Consider the following 18957-nt stretch of genomic DNA (forward strand, 5'->3'; position numbering starts at 1 on the left):
GCCCATGAAAACCATATAAAGATCAATGTTTAGATACAGTTTTTCTTTCTTAAAATCCAGAAAGAGATTTCTGTCTCCTGTCTAGCAGCAAGGCAAACATCAGATCGATCTGCCTTCAGGCCAGCAGTGTAAGCAACCTTAAGCTTGTCCTTGCATTCACATTGTGGTTGCACATGCTTTGCATTACAGCTTCAATCCTGACAGCAAACACTGTATGAATGCTGGCCACAAAACATCAAATTCAGCTAAGAATACTTTAAAAAATAAATGTTTATGCAATGAGAGTAAACATGTTAAATAAATTAGGTTAATGGTGATGGTTGAAAATTAAAAGGATGAAAAGGTTAATGAGAAGGTAGACAAAATTAACTTTTATGACTGTGTTTAAAATTTGTGCAATTACTCTAGGTTGCACAGAAATTATAAATACATGAACTGAATATTGTAAATGTTAATTCTTATACTAATTTGCTTACAGACGACTCATTTAGAGCTAGAGGCAGATGTAACAATTTATTAAAGCATTTGCAAACTGGCATAGCTGGAATAAGTGGACGAGAATGAATTATAAATAAAAAACAAAAAAATTAGTGTGTGTGTGAGAAGACACAAACTTCTGGAGAAGAAATGGATACATATGCTTTAAAACATTTAAAGGACCATAAATCTACCCTGTGCTGGAATCTCTATAAGGGAAGATACCACATCTGCTTGCTCAACATTCTATCTCCATTTTCTATAAATATTTCTCTATTAATGATGTATCAAATTATCAATATTTGAAAAAAAACTTGGCATATTCAGTTTAATTTTCAATTTGTTTCTCTGACTAGTTGTGTTCAACCAAACATTTTCAACCAATTTATTTTCTATAAATCAACCTGGATCCATGCTAGGCAAAACTCTATCATAAACCAAAAGGGCTGTGAGATACAATTTCTGGTTTCATTTTTTGGGGGCGGGGGTAATTTATTTGAGCAGAAAATGTGTGAGAAATTCCTTAAGATTTAAATAATAGATCAAGACAACAATAGGGGATCTGTCACAAGGTTCTCTGTGATTAATTATTGAACCAACTGTAACCTTCCATTTCTTCCAAAGTAGTATATTAGGTAATATTAATCATTCCAACACAAAACATCAAGAAATAATTAATGAAACATAATAAACATCCTTTTTATACAAAGCTGAGATAAAAGGAAACTAAAGGAATTCCCCTCAAAAACCAAAAATGGAGAGGAAAACTGGAAGAGGAGAGTTGTAAGAGGGGGAAGTTTGAGGTCTTGCTGCTCAGGGTTTGGGAATGGTGGGTTTTGCTCACTTCTGTAACCAAGGGGATTAGGTCATAAGCTCTGCCACAGCGAAATGGTGGAACAGAAGCAAAATCTACCTACTGCCAGCAAGACAACCACCCTGTTCCCTAGGTCCTTCACTCAAAAAGTTAGAACCTAAATCTTGCACTTGGTTGTATTTCTGTTCAAATATCTACTCCTTTTATGATCCAGTATACCCCAACCCATGAAATGAACAGAAAAAGTCGTCCTCATCCAGTGATTCCCCTGGTAGAAGTAAACACCAATCTTGTCTGGAGTGTTAGTCACATCCTCAACCCAGACCACAAAAGGTTCCTGCAGATAAAGCCTCACTAAACATGAGCTTACCATCTGAAAAAACCATTCTTTTTAAGATACACTGGTAGCCAACACAACCAACAGTTAGATCGGGCCCTCAAGTCCTTTAGATGATGAGATTGTTAAATATGTGCTTGTGCTATGAAGTATGACTGACACAACTGAGAAACTAAACACACACACATGAAGTATGACTAAACATATTTTTTAGAAAAAAATATGATAAATATCAAAGCACCACCAAAAAGACCAAGCAGGCTTGACAAAGAACCAACTGATTTTCTTTGAAATGAAAAAAAATAGTCATTAAAATACAAACTCAGTAGATAAACCACAGATTAGACAGAGCTAAAGAGTGAACCACTGAAATGGAAGATAGAGCTGAAGAATTTAGTCAGAGAGTAACACATTCTGGGGGTGTGGGGGCAATCACTTTAGACTGGCACAATCAGAGGAAGCATTGCGAAGGAGGTGGACTTTTACCTGAATCTTAAAAGTTGTGTAAGAATTGGTGAAAGAAGGTATTTCAGAGGAGTAGCATTACAGAAGCCAAATTTCAGAGACTAAATTAAAAGCTAGTTTAGGTCATAATAAGCTGGTCACTTTGGCTGAAATGGAGAGCTTGTGTAGAGAAGTAGAAAGATAAAGGCTGATTATGAATGTTAGAGCCTATCCCTAAAGCCACATATGAATTGCAGTAAAAATCATGTAAAATAGATGTGTTTTTAAAACAAAGCAGACACATAATGTCTGTTATACTGATATTACGGTCCTTTTCACACACAACACTCCAGCTTGACCAGCCTCCTTCCAATGAGCATGCATCTACTTAAAATGGAGGCGTCTTGAAGTCACTCCGCCCCTTGCCTTCCCTCCATCCACACAGAGGTATATTTCAAAAGATTTCAGGTTGAAATCTGAATGAAAGAGAAACAAATTCTACGAAACTTGTAGTTGTGCCAGGATTAGACTGGTGCTAAGCAGTTTATAACACTTTTCTTTTTTTGCAAAAAAAAAAAGGCTTTATGTTATCTCCTTAAATTAATTCCCCTAAAGTATAGAAGGCTTTGTTACCTCTAAATTCCTTTCAAACATGATGGTAAAATGGATTCCAGCTTGGAAATTTAATAAGGCCTCAGAGGAAAAAGCGGATTTCAGATTCCCTAGCAAGGGGTGATCTCAGTTCCCAGGGAATTATCTCCCTTGCCTTCTTTACATGGCTTCCACCTACACAAAAGAATGTAATATCCAGCCCTCCAACAGGGAGGACAGACTCACCCTGTATAAAGTGTGAAAAGTGTCAATTAAAATTTACCCATACAATTTCTGAGCAGATAGATTTGCACAAAGCTACTCACATTCAGCATTAGCAAGATGAAATAAAATGTCAGGAAATAGAACTGTATTATAGGTAAATAATGGCTAGAGAGACAGACAGACAGATAAATCAATAATAGAAGAATAATAGATAAATCAATAATAGAAAGGTAGGTTTAAGCAAATGAACAGTAATGAATGAATGAATAAATAAACAAAAGGCAGAAGTCCTCTTTCTAGAATCGGAAGAATAAGATTTATCCTTATACACATAATTTGTGTACTACAAATTACAAAAGACTTTGTAAGAATATAAATTCAATAAAACAAGTAGTAGTAGATAGATGATAAAACAACAAAGTGAGAAAAGGGAGACTGCAGAGGCTAAGAAATTTGTTTACCATTACCCTTATAAAAATTAATTTGAGACAGCAAGGAGAAGAAGGCTTTAAGGTTGAAAATAGGCATAGGAAAATATTTGAGATAGTCTTAGTACATATATGTGGAGGCAAAAAGGTAAATAGGAAAGATGAAATGGAAAATAGGTAATCCAACGTAATAGACAACTGTGTTACTGAAATGAAGGTAAAAGGAAATATTAATATCAAAAAGGTATCCTCTGTACCATGATATTCAAATGATGTTTATCAAATGATAAACAAATGATATTCATTATTGACCTTCAACTTTAAAAAAGAAATTTTGGTGTGCAGGTAATTAGGAAATAGAAAAGCAAGTCATCTACAAGGTAAAGATGTGGAAGAGTAATCAGATTTTCCTGTAACTTTTCCAAAGCATTATTAAGTTTGCCCAGTGCAGCAAATAAAAATATAGGCTCCCCAGTTAAATTTTAAAATTTAGATGCAACATTTGGAACAGCCCTATACTAAAAACATTCATTGTTCATCTGAAATTTAAATTTCACTGGGCATCCTATATTTTATCTGGCAGTCCTAAGCCACATTTAACGTCAGAAAGCAATGGAATAATATCTGCAAATTCATGTGGGAAAGAAAATGGGACTCACGAGTATTATACCCAGCTAACCAATCATTCAATTAAAAAGGCAACAGGGAGACATGAGAGAATCAAGGAATGTAACTTCTTAGCAAGGAAATTCTGTTAACCATGTGGATGATTAAAATAAAGACCTCAGGAATGGAGAATTCATGGTAAAGAGGATGCTGAATCTGGAAAGTTCTAGGGTCATTTGATTTAGAGAGTGAGACATGGCCAGCCACTTTCAAAGTCTTTTTTTCTCTTGGTCTTCTTTCCACTGGCAGCCTTGTCCTCAGGACACTCTTCACACGGTTGCCTCCAGCAGCTCTAGACTGACTTCCTATCAGCTTGGCAACCTCAGTGAGTGGGAAGAGGGCATTTTTTCTAAAAAGTGTTAAAAATAATTTTCTTTTATTGACTGGGCTATGCAATGAGCCCATTCCTGGATCAACTAATCACCATGGAAACAGGCTACTAGTTTTATTGGCTAGGTTGTATCACCTGGAACCAGGGGTGATGTCAGCTCCAGATAAATCATTGAGAGTGGAGAAGGAATGGTTTTCCCAAAGAAATATATGGTGCTGTGACCAAAAGAAGGGAATGGATTCTGAGCAGATCAGAAGAACAACTGTTTTGTACACTATATTGTCATCTCTCCAACTAACACATAAACTTGAGAATAAAATCTCTGTATTGCACTTCTTTTAATCTCACAGAATGACTCCTTCAGTTCCTTATTATAATGTAGGTGCTCAAAAATATTAATTTCCCTTGACATAACTTTCTATATTTGCAAAATGAGGAGGTTGGAATACATGAACTCCAAGGCCTCTCCAGCTTTAATAAAACTGTGAAAACTTCCATAAGAACATATCATAGGGGACCCCATATTACACACTTTTGGTATACTCTATAGTAAAACATTTACTATATATATTGTATTACTATATATAGGTATAGCTCATGATAAACATTTTCCATTTCAGAAATATCAAAGGTGTTACAAAGTCCTATTAGATTAGTATAATCTTATATGCCTTCCTCAAGTCAATGATTCATAATATTAAGGAATAGTTTGCCTAATCATGCAGAGATCTTTTCCTAATGTTAAAGGGACTCAGATGTATAGAACAGACTTGTGGACTCTGGGAGAAGGTGAGGGTGGAATGTTTCAAGAGAACAGCATCGAAACATGTATATTATCTAGGGTGAAACAGATCACCAGCCCAGGTTGGGTGCATGAGACAAGTGCTCGGGCCTGGTGCACTGGGAAGACCCAGAGGGATCGGGTGGAGAGGGAGGTGGGAGGGGGGACCGGGATGGGGAATACATGTAAATCCATGGCTAATTCATTTCAATGTATGACAAAAACCACTGCAATGATGTAAAGTAATTAACCTCCAACTAATAAAAATAAATGGGAAAAAATAAAGTTTTTCATTGAAATATGTTTACTTCTCACCACTTCTAAGCCCCTACACAAGAAATGAGAGTCCGACCTTCACCCATTCTCCTCCCATTTATGCTTACTTCAAAATGCACTTTCTTGATTAGTTACCATCTCCCATTTTGCTTACCCAGAAACTAACAACTTCCTTCCTCCTTTCCTCCTCATCCAATTGTCCACCAAATCCTATTAAATCTATCCCCTAAGTATATTTTAGATCTCTGCCCTATTCCAAATTCTTGCCATGACTCATTTCCTAAAGTTACTATATATTCCTTTGATTGTACTTGTCATACGACTATACCATAGTAGAACAGGCTCCAGCCAGCTGGCCTGGTTCACAGCCTGGCTCTAGCATTTACTCTGTGTGACTCTAGGGGAATTATATAATTCTTCTGAGCCTTAGCTCCCTCTTTACTAAAATGAGGCTAAAAATAGTACCTTAAAGGGTTATTGAGACTATTGGGTGAGTTAAAACATGTAAAACACTTAGATGACTGTCTGACACGTAGTCAGCATCGTGTGTGTGTGCGCCCAGTTGCTCAGTTGTGTCCGACTCTTTTATTATTCTTGGTTTAGTTTACATCAAAGTAGCTGATTCTTCTAGTATACGAGGAACATATCAGTGGTAGGGTAAATCATCACGAGCAGTATTTTGAAAACAGTAGTATGAGTATTTTTTAAAAATCGACTTTTATTAAAACTGTTTTTGTTTCTTATTAATTTTTATTTTATATTGGAGGTACAGTTGATTTACAATGTTGTCTTAGTTTCATGTGTACAGCAAAGTGGTTCAGTTACATATATACATATATTCATTCTTTTTCAAATAATTTTCCCATGTAGTATTAGTGTTCTAAATGACTAACTTTCGGCACAGTGTAGGTGCATTAAAAAAACTAGTTCAATGAATTTTACATCAGAATGGGGCAGTTCTACATAATAACCACTAGATGGCAGCAAAACCCTTCATAAGAATCAATTCTTACCAGAAACTGCTGCAGTGTAAAAGACCTATCCCTTTTGTCTCCTTTATTTGTACAACCTCATCGTCTTATTTGTACAACCTCATCGTTGTCGCAACAAAAATACCACCTGCACCACCACCATCATCATCAACAACAAAAGCTAGAAGCAAGGCAACTCATAAAGAAGTTCAGAACTTTGTAATTGAAGACAATTCAGACAAGGTTTTGGAAAGCCTTTGCTGAAGAATTTAGAAATTATTAATCCAAAAATGCTGAAAATATCCTCATTGAACCCAAAGCTAGTTGCCACCCACCCACATTTACATAATAAGACTCTCTGACAGTCCTGGGGAAAATGTGGACTCCAGCTCTCTGCAGAGTGACTGCCACATAGTGACCAATTGTCCCTGAGAATGACACATTCCTCTTCACTTATTAACAAGGAGTTGTTGTTTTCCTATACTGTTTGGAATGGAGGTATTGTAGGTATTCAATGACTTAATTACCGGGTTTACTTTCCTCTTTGAGAGTTTCTATAGCTTATCTTCAATTGTGTTTTTCGTGTCTTTCATTTGCAGTGAAGGAGTTCATTTTTTTCTCCCTTGCTTATTTTCAGGGTCCTCAGCCTATTCTTTCTCCATGTGATTCTCATGTATAACTTCTCATATCAGTGACATTTCCCACTATATCACTCTCAGTATTATTATTACGTTATTGTTAGTAATGAGTCTCAGTGGGGAGGGGGATGTGTATAGTCGGGATACCTCTAACCTTAGAGTCTGATGAGCTTACAGAAGCCATTAGTTTTCTCGAATTAGCAACAATGAACTGACCCTCAGTCTTAGAGTGGGCCTTGCTCTCTTTCATACCTTTAAATATTCCCGGACCCTTTCACTTTCTACTTTTCTTTTTTCCTCTCTTTTCTTTTCTCCCCCTTCCCATTTTCTATTCTCCATCTCCTCCTCCTTTGCTCTCCCTTTTAGAATTCTAACGATCTCCCTTCTACAATGTAATGTTAAAACTATAACAATGAGAGAATATCCATATAATATAAATTTGATCTCAAAAACGTTAGAAGGGGGTTTTCTTGCATACTAAATGTGTGTACGGGATCTTGGTAGGAAAATATTATTTCTACTTAAAAGCAATGCTCAATCATTGCTGTCATCTGCCCATATCTGAATGAGCATCAGCTGAACAGAGGAGCAGAGGCAAAGTGTAATGACCTACTTAGGATCAACTGAAATCACGTAGATGAAAAATGACTACAATTCCAGTCTCCTTTTTTTAATGACAAAATCTGTCCAAGTGGAGAGAGGTTTTACTTGTCTGCTCGTTTCTCAAAGCGCATCTCCATCAGAGATTTAGACTTCTTTAAATGGGGTTTGGAACCTGAGCAGCTATGATTCAGGTTATCACAGAGGGAATTCAATGTCTCGTGATGCCCTCTTTTCTTCTTACAGAGCAGCCAACTGAGAAAGCTCAGGCAAGGAGCAGGAAGAAGGAATCACGGCTGCTCTGCTCACCCTAGTCAGCAAACCCATGCTGACCAGGTAGTAAAGCAAATGAGTTAAAGCCAGCCCCAGCACACTGCTATTCTTAATAAAGAGCTGAAGGAATTTCAGAGGAGGAGAGCATGTTTCTGTATTCCCCTTGGGGCATCATGAATTCTGCTAAGTATTTCCATTTCAGAACACACAAATGTAGAGAATCTATTCTATACCCTGTGCTTGCTGCCTGGCACAAAATGCACACACAGCTACAGACGTCTGGGTTTGCTTCTCATCAGGGGCTGGTGGAGATTCTCCAAGCACGTGGGTGAAGCTGGGGCAGTGTGATCATAGCTAGCCTGGATCTTGGCTTATGTAATACAGTCTGTTTGTTGATGGGCTCCTATTCAGTCGGCTCAAGAGTGGGTACTGGAAAACTTGTGCTCAGTCCCAGTGAGTGCTAGACTCAGGCACCAAGAGGTGAAACTGAAAATCTTGAAGGAAATAAACGTGGATGCCTGTGCATGGCTTGGTGAGGAATGATTGGGATGAATAATGGAGGCAGTTTAGGGGGTCTGAATTAGGTGTGGGAGGGTGAGGAGAGTGAAAAAGGAGAAGCGGGGAAGGGAATTATGAGGGAAAAATTCTCTGGCTACTAGCAGCTAACCATAGATCACTGGAATTCGTTCCTTATCAAATGTAAGCAGGAACCACGGAATGGAATATGGCTGAGTGGAATGCTTAATAAAGGCTTTCTCTCACTGCCCTTTCAATCTAAATAGTGAAGTAAAGATAAGCAGCAGCTTGCAGGGCTTTTACAAGGAGGCAAAAGAGTAGAAAGACAAGACTCATCAGTGGAGGATTTGCCACTGAAGGCACAGCTTATTGTACTGTGTTTTTTAAAAAAAACCTTCATTTGTTTTTAGTCAAAACATTTTGTGAAAAGTATTTCTACTTGCTCTGGTATTCTTGTCCATCTGCCCACCTGAAGCGACCTCACACTGCTTCCGGCTATTTTGCTGAGGGTTTAATGCATATAACCAAAATATTTCCACCGTTGCCCCTTCGGAGTTGCTATATTTTCACTTCTCTATAAACACGCCCGGCAACAAGGTATTTGGAGAGCTCCCCGAGTAACAGAAGTGTTTTGAATTTCTCTTGTGCAAATCTCTCAGTGGATCCTCCATAACCGCTAACTTAGGACTGTAAAGTTGAACATTAATGAGTTCGCTATAGATCTCCCTCCCCCATAAAAAATTCTTTTTGGTATGGTAATTTTGTTTACTTGTCCCGAGAGCCAGTCGTTACCGAAATGCATCACTAGAGGGCGGACTTTCACAGAAAATACGCCAGTTCCCTGCTCTGGCTGATCGCGTCTCCTCCCATTTGCAGGATGGAAGAAACAGGTTTTCTTCGGAGGCATTTTCAGTTCAAAAGCAAGTTCTAGAACTTTGGTTTATTATTAGCCTGTTCTCTTACTTGGGTGGAAGGGAAGAGAGAAAAACAGCTCTGTCTGCAACTGTTGTATTCCACCCCAATTCAGTGACAGCCTCAGAAACTGTTTCCAAAGATGATAGAAAAGAGCCTGATCGCGTAGGGATGTGAGAGCGCAGGCTCCGGCCTCTCTCAAATGACAGATCGTCTCACGTTACTCAAGAAACCACAAAAGATTCACACCCACCCTCGCCTCCCCCAGGCCTTGTCCTTTTGCAAGTGATTTGCAATCCCAGACAAGTATTATATAACGATGAAGCAGAAGCCTGGAGCTCTGGCTGGTTCTTTCTTCCTGAGAAAAGACATTTTTAAAAATTCCTGTTATTGCAGCACTATCTTAAATGCCTGTGGGATAAACGTTTCTGAGAATGGTTAGAAATGTGAGGCAGTGGAATTGATCAGAATTTGCATCAGTGCTAAAAACTGTGACCATCTACAGTTGTCCAAGGGGGCAGTTTGAGTGAAAAGAAGCAGTTTGGTGGGGTGGATGGCAAAGCTACAGACCTGAAGTTGGAAACCCTGGATCTAATCAGAGCAGAGGGCTAACTAGCTAGCTGAGCCTCTTTTAGTTAATTACTTAACTTCTCTGAGCCTCACGTCTGGGAGCCCATGATTAGATGATCTCAGAATTCTTTCCATTCTAACAAGTTTTTCTTCTTCCAAGAACAAATGTAGATAACATTGTTAATTTGACTCCTCCTGGAGAATATAGCAGATTTCATGACTAAATCAAGCATTTTGCAGGATATTATAATATTTCAAACTTTCTGAAGTATTCTATATTTCTTATTTATGAAAATAGCTCATTACTTAGCAATCATTTCTTCAGTGTTTTAACGGCAATCAACCCTGGGGCATTTCGGTCCAGGGAATGCTAGAAAAGCACTGTGATATGGCAAGGAAAAAAAAACTTTGGTTTGGACCCTGAATCTGCCTTTGTTATGTGCCCTTGAACAAGTTGTTTAACCAGCTGGACTCTGATCTTTTTCTTCTTTTTCCGGGAAGGGGGCAAAGTGATGAGAAGATGAAAAATGTTGGAAGGAAAGTTTGAGGAAAATTATGCAAGTGGATGTAACACTAATTTGGGACACACAAGAAAGAGAATAAGATGGATTTTAATCTCCCCTACCTGCTTGGGCCAGCCTAGAGCCCTCTCTCCCAGACCTCACTATTATAATCTAACTGAGCCACTTTTCATTCCTCTGTGTGTTCGGTATCTAAAGCCTATATAAAGCTTGGGGCACATAGGAATGGGTGCTCTGGAAGTGCCAGTGAACATACCCACAGGTTTTTGGTTTTTAAACTGCAAGAATCTCTTATGGTTATAATTGGAAATAATGGGTTAACTAGATGGCTGGGCACATAAAGAACCATCAACTGTAATAATATTTGTCACTACTACTAAAATGCCCAACTGATAAAATTATTTAGAGAGTTATTTAACCCCAAAGAACTATGCAATACATAGTTCTCTTGGTTAGGTTTAAACTTATAAACTTTAGAATTATAAAATCTTGAATGAAGAAATTTAAGAAAGGCCAACAGGCTTCCCTGGTGGCTTAGGTGGTAAAGAATCTGCCTGCAATGCGGGAGACCTGGGTTCGATCCCTGGTTTGGGAAGATCCCTGGAGGAGGGCATGGCAACCTACTCCAGTATTCTTGCCTGGAGAATCCCCATGGACAGAGGAGCCTGGTGAGCTACAGTCTGTGGGGTTGCAAAGAGTTGGACACGACTGAGCGACTTTCACAAGGGGGAGCAAGGAAGGGCTGGACTGGGAATTTGAGATTTAGCAAATGCAAACTATTATATATATGTATGAGTGAATCACTTTGCTGTACGCCAGAACCTAACACATTGAAAATCAGCTACACTCCAGTAAGATACATTAAAAAAAAATAAATTTAAGGCAGATGTTTTTTTCAGAAATGGGATTCTGTCTTTCAAAATGACCTCATCTTGGTCTCCGAAAGTTGGAATTTGGGGGCTATTAGAGTATCCAGTCTTTGCAGCCTAAGGAGCCATGTGAGAGATCTTTTACTGTGGAAGGTACTGATTTCCACAATGGAGGTAGTGCTGGTGTGCAGTGGTGGAAGGGTCGCTTGGGGTCCCGCTGTTTCCCGTGGTAGCAGCCTTACAGTCATTCCTGTGACTCCTTGACGGTTCACATTGCTCAGCTAGAGATAGCGAGAGAGCACTATTAAAGAAAGATGGTGAAAGGCAGTGCTGAGAAATCCCAGTTGCCAGGCTAGGTCCCGTGGCTGGTGTGTGAAGCAGTGTGTGTGTGCCCGGAGACTGGGGTTTCCTGTCTTTCCTCTCTGAGTTCCCAGGGCCAGCTGTGTGTAGAGCAGACACTCCTGGTGCCCTGGCTGCCCCTCTCAGCGCTCAACTCGGCTTGCTGCAGGCTGCTTTCTATTGGATGTCTATGACTCTGTGTCTGAGGTCTTTTTCTGATTGGGGAGTGTGCTCAGTCTGTGCTCAGAGCAAGCTTCTACTGCCCCCAACGTAGCTCTCAACCAATAACAGACGTAGGAGTTGCTGGAGAACTTTCTCAGTGTCCTTACCTACGGGTTGGGTGGACTCTGAGGCATGCTCTAGTGCTGTAGGCTGGCTTCCAGAGTTCCTCAGAGGATGCACGTTCTTTACTGGCTTTCTTCTCTCCTCTGTACCACTTCTTCCCTCCTCTTGTGCTGTGTATAGGGGACTGGAACTCTAATCCTTGTTTCTGGGCCTGCTTTGGGAGAACACAACCTAAGATACTGGACACAGGCTTCTATTTCAAAATTTCTATGTGATTATCTGCATACAGAACATGACTTATGGTACCATGTGAATTTAGATCTGAAAGTGGGTCCTGCCACATAGATTTGTGACCTTGGGTCAAGTTTTTTAAATCCTCCCAGTTTTGATTTGCTTATCTAAAAAAGGTGTAATAGTACCTAGTTATTGGAGTGATGTGGTGATTGAATGATTATACATATGAAGTACCTGGCACAGTGTCTGGCTCATAGTCTAAGCTTTTAAATATGTATCGTCAGTCATTGACTATTATTGTCCTTATTACCCTCCTAATGTACATAGGAGACCTCTCATATTGGCCGCAAAGGATATCTTCTGGGGCTACTAGGGCAATCAGAACAGAAAAATGATTTGTAGCTTTTTCATTCCCATGGCAGAACATAATTTCCTCAGTAGCATTAAGCTTCACTTAAAAAAATGCTACATGAGCAGGAAGAATGGAGACACAAAAAAGAAATGCCAGTGAAAGTGATGTGTCCCAGTTGGGCCCTGAACATGATAGGTGTGCAAGTGGGAGCTAGAACAGTGAACAAAGCAGCAGCTGAGGTGTTATTTTTAGAAACTGGAGAAGCTGGAAAGAAGTAAGGGGGAAATATGCAGCATTTATGTAACATGTTTGCAAGTAGCTAGGAAAGGAAGTTTTATATTTAATGGAGTTGTTAACAATTGGGATTGACAGTCTAAAATAGAAATAAGAACACTTAACAAACTTGTGAGTATTTTATTGGGTCTGCTGTAGAATATTAGGTTTGGAGCAGTTAGTTGTAGGCAGTGATAGGTAATATACATGGCAATGAACATAACTTTGTTATTAAATTCATCTTTGATTATAAGACTCTTGCTAATGATTTTTCTCCATCCTATTGATTGAATCATATCTCTCTCTACATGACACCAGTCTTCCTTGCCGATTAGCTTATCTCTTCTTTGGCTTCCCTTTAATAAAACAGTGTTTTCAACTTCAGAGCTTTGGTTTGTGTTGCTTCCCCACTCAAGCATGCCCTTCTGCTTACTTTCCTCTGATAGGAGTTCTAGCTTTCTTCAAATTTCCTCTGCTTCTGGAAGCCCCAGAGACTCTTTGCTTTGACTTACAGGGCTAGAAAGAGAAATTGGGTCCACGTCATGAAGGGCGTTGGAAGCCGGTGGAAGCCTATGTGCCTCTTAGGAAGGTATGAATAATGTGGCAGTGGTGTGAATGACGGCTGCAGAGAGGAGCAGACTGGCCCAAGTCTGGAAGGCTGCTGTGAAGGCTTAGGTGCAAGGAGGTTGGGATATAAACTAGGCCAAGTAGAGCCAAAGGTCAGAAGGATGACACTTTTGTAGTAGACCTCTGGTTTACTAATTTAAAAACAATCCGCTGACCTGTTAGTTATGGAGAATGGGAAGAAGACAGAGTAAAGTTTACTATGGAGGGATTGAAGTTTCCACAGATTTGTGAAAGGCAGTGATAGAGGGCAAGGAATAGATGTGGAAGAGCTAAGAACTTTCTTTGAATATGTGCCAATTGCACATTCCTTTGCAGCTCTGCCAGTGTGCAACCAGAGATGTGAGTTTGAACGTAACCCAGCAGGACCCTGTGGGCCTTCCTGGAACAGGCCCTTCCCGGACAGCCTCTGCTTCAGCTCCTCTCCGAAGTACCTAGATAACAGTATTTGATGCAAATTTTCTGAGTTGTTTTGCAAATGTGAAAATCCCCGTCAAATGGAAGATGTTAACTACTTGATGACCATCAGCACATAGCCCCAGGCCTCCTGGAGCCTAAGGATTGATAATGTTAACCCCTGTGACATCACCCTGCTACCTCACCATCAGCCAATCAGAGAATTGTGCACAAGCTGATCATGTACCCTGCAGCCCCGCTCTGTCACCTGGGTTTTAAAATTACTTTGCTGACATTTCTCCAAAGAAGACATACAGATGGCCAACATAACACATGAAAAGATGCTCAACATCACTCATTATTAGAGAAATGCAAATCAAAACTACAATGAGGTATCACCTCACACCTGTCAGAATGGCCATCATCAAAAAATCTACAAACAATAAATGCTGGAAAGGATGTGGAAAAAAGGGAACCCTCCTACACTGTTGGTGGGAATGTAAATTGGTGCAGACACTATGGAGAACAGTATGAGGTTCCTCAAAAAACTAAAAAAAAGAGCTACCATATGACCCATCAGTTCCATTCCTGGGGATATACCTGGAGAACACCATAATTCAAAAAGATGCATGTACCCCAGTGTTCATTGCAGCATTATTTACAGTAGCCAAGACATGGAAGCAACCTAGATGTCCATTAACAGAGGAATGGATAAAGAAGATATGGTACATATATACAATGGAATATTATTCTGCCATAAAAGGGAATGAAATAGTGCTATTTGCAGAGACATGGATAGACCTAGAGACTGTCATAGAGTGAAGTAAGTCAGAAAGAGAAAAACAAATATCATATAATATTGCTTATATGTGGAATCTAGAAAAATGGTACAGATGAACTTATTTGCAAAGCAGAAATAGAGATACAGGTATCGGGAGAACAAACTTCTGGATAATGAGGGGGGAAGTAGGGGTGGGGTGAATTGGGAGGTTGGGATTGATATACGTACACTACCAGTGAGAACAGGGGACGCTGTTCAATGCTCTGTGGTGACCTAACTGGGAAGGAAACCCACAATAGAGGGGGCATATGTATATGTATAAGTGATTCACTTCTCTGTACAGCAGAAACTAACAACATTGTAAAGCAGCTATAAATGACATTTTTTAAAAAATAAAAATACTTTGACTAAACCCTTCAGGGAGCACAGAATGTCTTAGAGCATGAACTACCTGTCTCTTTGCATGGCCCTGCTATTAACTTTCTCTGCTCCAAACTCTGATGTTTCAATTTGTTTGGCCTCATTGTGCATCGGGTACACAGACTTGTGCTAATGTGAACTCCCAGACAAGGACAGATGAAGTTTAGGAAAAAGACTAGCTAATGAAATATTGGAAAAGAGTAAGAAAAGAAGCTGTCTTCTGTAAAAGCAATAAGAAAATCCATTATTTTAAAGATTAATAAGGGAAGAGAAAACAGTAAGTGAGAATGAAGAGAAGTGTGAGAAGCAGAAGGGGAATCGGTGTGTAGACAGATGTTGAGAGAGGTGTTTCAAAAGGAAGGGCTGCTCAACAAAGTGAAACCTGCAAAACCATCATGTGAGATGGGAACTGAGGAAAGTTGATTTCGTTTGATATGTTGGCAACCAAAAACAGTTGCTAGAGAGAGGTAGGTATAAAAATGGGACTGCAGGAGGCTGAAGAGGCTGTGAGATGGGAGAAGGGGACAGAGTGGAGATAAACAGCCTCCCCAAAGACTTCTGACAGTGAAGGGTCACAGCTGACCCAAAACTAGAAACTATGCATCAGGATCATTTCTATATGTTGAACCAGCTTCTATGGAGACCTCTGCTAAATGCTGATTTGGTCCTATTTTCTAAGTCTGTCAAAAGATCAAGAGAGAGGCTGGGGTGATGCAAAGGTGGATCATTAACCCCCAGGGCCACGAGTCCTACCAGGTACTGTTACAATGAATTGTTTAAAAAGTAGAATGAGACGATGGAAATGTATCTCCTACTTTGTGTGAACCAAATTTCCTTTTGTTCCTTATCACAACAGGGAAGAAAATATATTCATGCTCTAAATGCTCAATTGTGTAAGCAGGGATATAATTTGCATACATAGCCCAGGTAAAGCTATAGAGAAAATTGTACTTGAAGTCTTAATGAGGAAATTTAAGCAGATGTGATGGAAGAATTAAAACTAATGTTAGCCTTTGCAGCCACTCAATTCCAGGCATAGCAATTTCTTCTTTATGTGTGTGAGGAGAATTTGATGACTAAATTAGAAGGAATAGGCAGCCTAGGTGTTAGGGTAGTGGTGAGGTCCTTGACTCTGTAAGAACTAATGATGAGAGGAAAAAAGCAGGCACCTCTTTGCATAAATTACATTTTAGAGGAAATATTGGTTTTCCAATTTAAATTTGGTTAACAGTTTTGGAGTGCCTGTGATGTCACAGGCACCATGCTCTCTCCACTGAGGGCATAAAGAAGAATGAGATAAATCTCTATTCTAAAATGGCTAGATCTCTGCCCAAGATGACTAGCAGATAATCAAGTCAAATTTATTTTATAAAAAATATTGGAATAAACTATAGTTAAAGCTTATTTTAAAAAGAAACTGAATCTGGACACTGATCATCAATGGATACATCCAAAAGAGATGCAACTAGATACTATATGCCTCCTTGTAAAAGTGCAAAATACCGTATATAAAGTTTTTCTTGTTAAAATACCAAACTAGAATCTGATCAAGTTTCTAGACTAAGCTATCAATTTATAGGGAACAGAGGATCGTATTAAATGATACCATAGGGATGCAATTAGCAAAATCCAGACTGTCAGGCTTTAAGGGCAAGGAACAAGTTTTTCTCAGTGGCCAAACTGCATTGGAAAATGAGAGAGAGAGTGAGAGAGAGGGTGCTTTCAAATGTAAAGATTGAGAGAGTCTTAAGAGACATCTACTAATTTACTAACTGCAAAATTTGGACCTTATTTTGACTCTAACACAAAGTGTAAAGAGTATGAGATTAAGGGAATTTGAACACTTATTGGATATTTAATGTTATTAAGGAGTAATAATTAACTTTTTGGTGCGAATGATAATAATATGGTTATGCCTTAGAACAAGAATCACTATTTAGAGTCACCTGCTGAAATACCTAAGGTTAAAATGATTTGAGATCTAGGATTTGTTTCAAAATAAACTAAAAGGAGGGGGGAAGTGGAGAGGAGCATGTAAGAAATGCACTTGGCCATGAGTTGATAACTTTTTCAACTGGGTTATGGGTACAAGGGGAGTCCCTTTTAACTTTGCTTATTTTAAAATTTCCATAATAGAAAGTTCTAAAAAGCTGGCAAAAATAGGTCTAGCATCATTCAAGATGATTAAGAATTTAAATCAGATGTTCTTTTTTCCCAACCTGTGTACTAGTTATAGAGCTACTGTGTGGCAGGTACAAGGCAGTTTTGTTCACTTGGGATGGGAAGAATAACAAATTTAGCTGCATTTCCCATGGCTTGAATTGAGACATCCCTGGCATGCTTTTATCTGTTTTTCCTTTCATCTTGAAGATGTTACTTCAGATGGTGATGTGAGTCTTGGCATTGAGTGGGCTGAGAGGAGTGTTACTGTGTGGCAAAACAAACTCAGAAACAAGGAGTATGGGGAAAAAATGGGGATGTTCTGCCTTCACATTCCCTAAGTTTCTTCCTCCCTCCCCCCATTTTCCTGGGTGAACATTAGATACTTTAAATGCAGTGAGAAGGGGTACTCCAGTCACTTAAGCTTGGGTTGAAGATGTTTATAAAATAGAATTGAAATCATCATCATCTCATCATTTTTTAAATGATTTCCCACATGCACATAAAAATAAAATTCCTGCATTTTACAGGCATAGGTGAATTTGCCCCTCGTGACTCCTATATGAATGTATTATTATTTATAGCTGTTATTTTACATCTTACAGACTTGAAGAAGAAGGTCAGGGTCAGGTTTCTAACTCTAAAGCCTTTGCTGTTCACTTCAACCCCATATGCCTCTTAGCCTTTCCTTTCTAGATTTTAGGAGTTCTGATGAGATGCAACAGATTTAGAAGGGTATCCTTTTTCTAACTTTTCTGCTTTTCATAATTTGTAAGTTCTTCAAATGCTGTTTCATTAGGAACTCTGTCTCTTTGAACAGAAGTCTCCAGAAGTTCTGTATAAGTGCTTAGCCATTGTGCACACATAGCTCACACTTTAGATGTGAATTTTCCAAAATTATCTTGGGGCCATGATAGGCTCACTGCTCATGAGAAACATAAGTTTGGCCCGCTCACAGTGTCCAGGCTCTGGAAATCTGTCTGTATCTCACTGAGTACAGAATTAGCAAGACATAGAGTACTTCCCTTGTGGAAAACTGTGTCCCATAATCTGCACTTCAATCTATGATATATTCTTCACACTTTGGCTTATAGAATGAATTTAATATGTTATCATCACAGTATCTTGTCTAAAAATGCAACTGCAGAAGATGATAGGGTTTAGAATATAAGCTTTGGAATCAGAAAGATCTAGTTAATACATACAATGTAATAGGTCTATGGCCTTGGACAAATTACTTAATTTTTTTGAAGTTAAATAAAATGGAGATAGTAATTTAGTGCATTACTTTTGCAAGAATTACAGGGTATGGCATGGTGCCTAACAAGTGCGTGCAAGTATTATTCTCTACTATTATTTTTTGTTATTTCTTTTGTATCTAGCTAATGACTTTAAGGTTGAGAAGGGTGTCTATGCAAAGAGCCAAATATACAGATGTTAGTTCTAGAGATGGGGGAGAGTTTGGGGAAGTGGAGAGGGTAAAGACAAGTTTAAGTGAAAAGTTAATTTTTAAAAAAAAGTGTGGTTCAGTAACACTGTGGATTCTGATTTAGCCAGGGAGAGCAAACTCAGAGGTGAAGTTCTCTCCAGGAAAGTAGGAATTGCCACCCATTTGAGTCTTTATAAAGTCTGATTAATTTTGTTTGAATGAAAAGTACCATTTGGGGAGGAACATTAAAACAACCTGAATCAATATTAATTTGGGAAGTTTATACAGGTCTCTTTATAGATTAGGTAAAATGAAAGAAAAGAAATATAACAGATTTAGTAATTATAACTGGGATCATGACTCCACTGTATCATTTGATATTGTAAACAAATCTTTTAGTCATTGCTTTATAGAGCAATATATT

Source organism: Odocoileus virginianus, unplaced genomic scaffold, assembly GCF_023699985.2.
Source record: "Odocoileus virginianus isolate 20LAN1187 ecotype Illinois unplaced genomic scaffold, Ovbor_1.2 Unplaced_Scaffold_4, whole genome shotgun sequence".
NCBI classification, from domain to species: domain Eukaryota; kingdom Metazoa; phylum Chordata; class Mammalia; order Artiodactyla; family Cervidae; genus Odocoileus; species Odocoileus virginianus.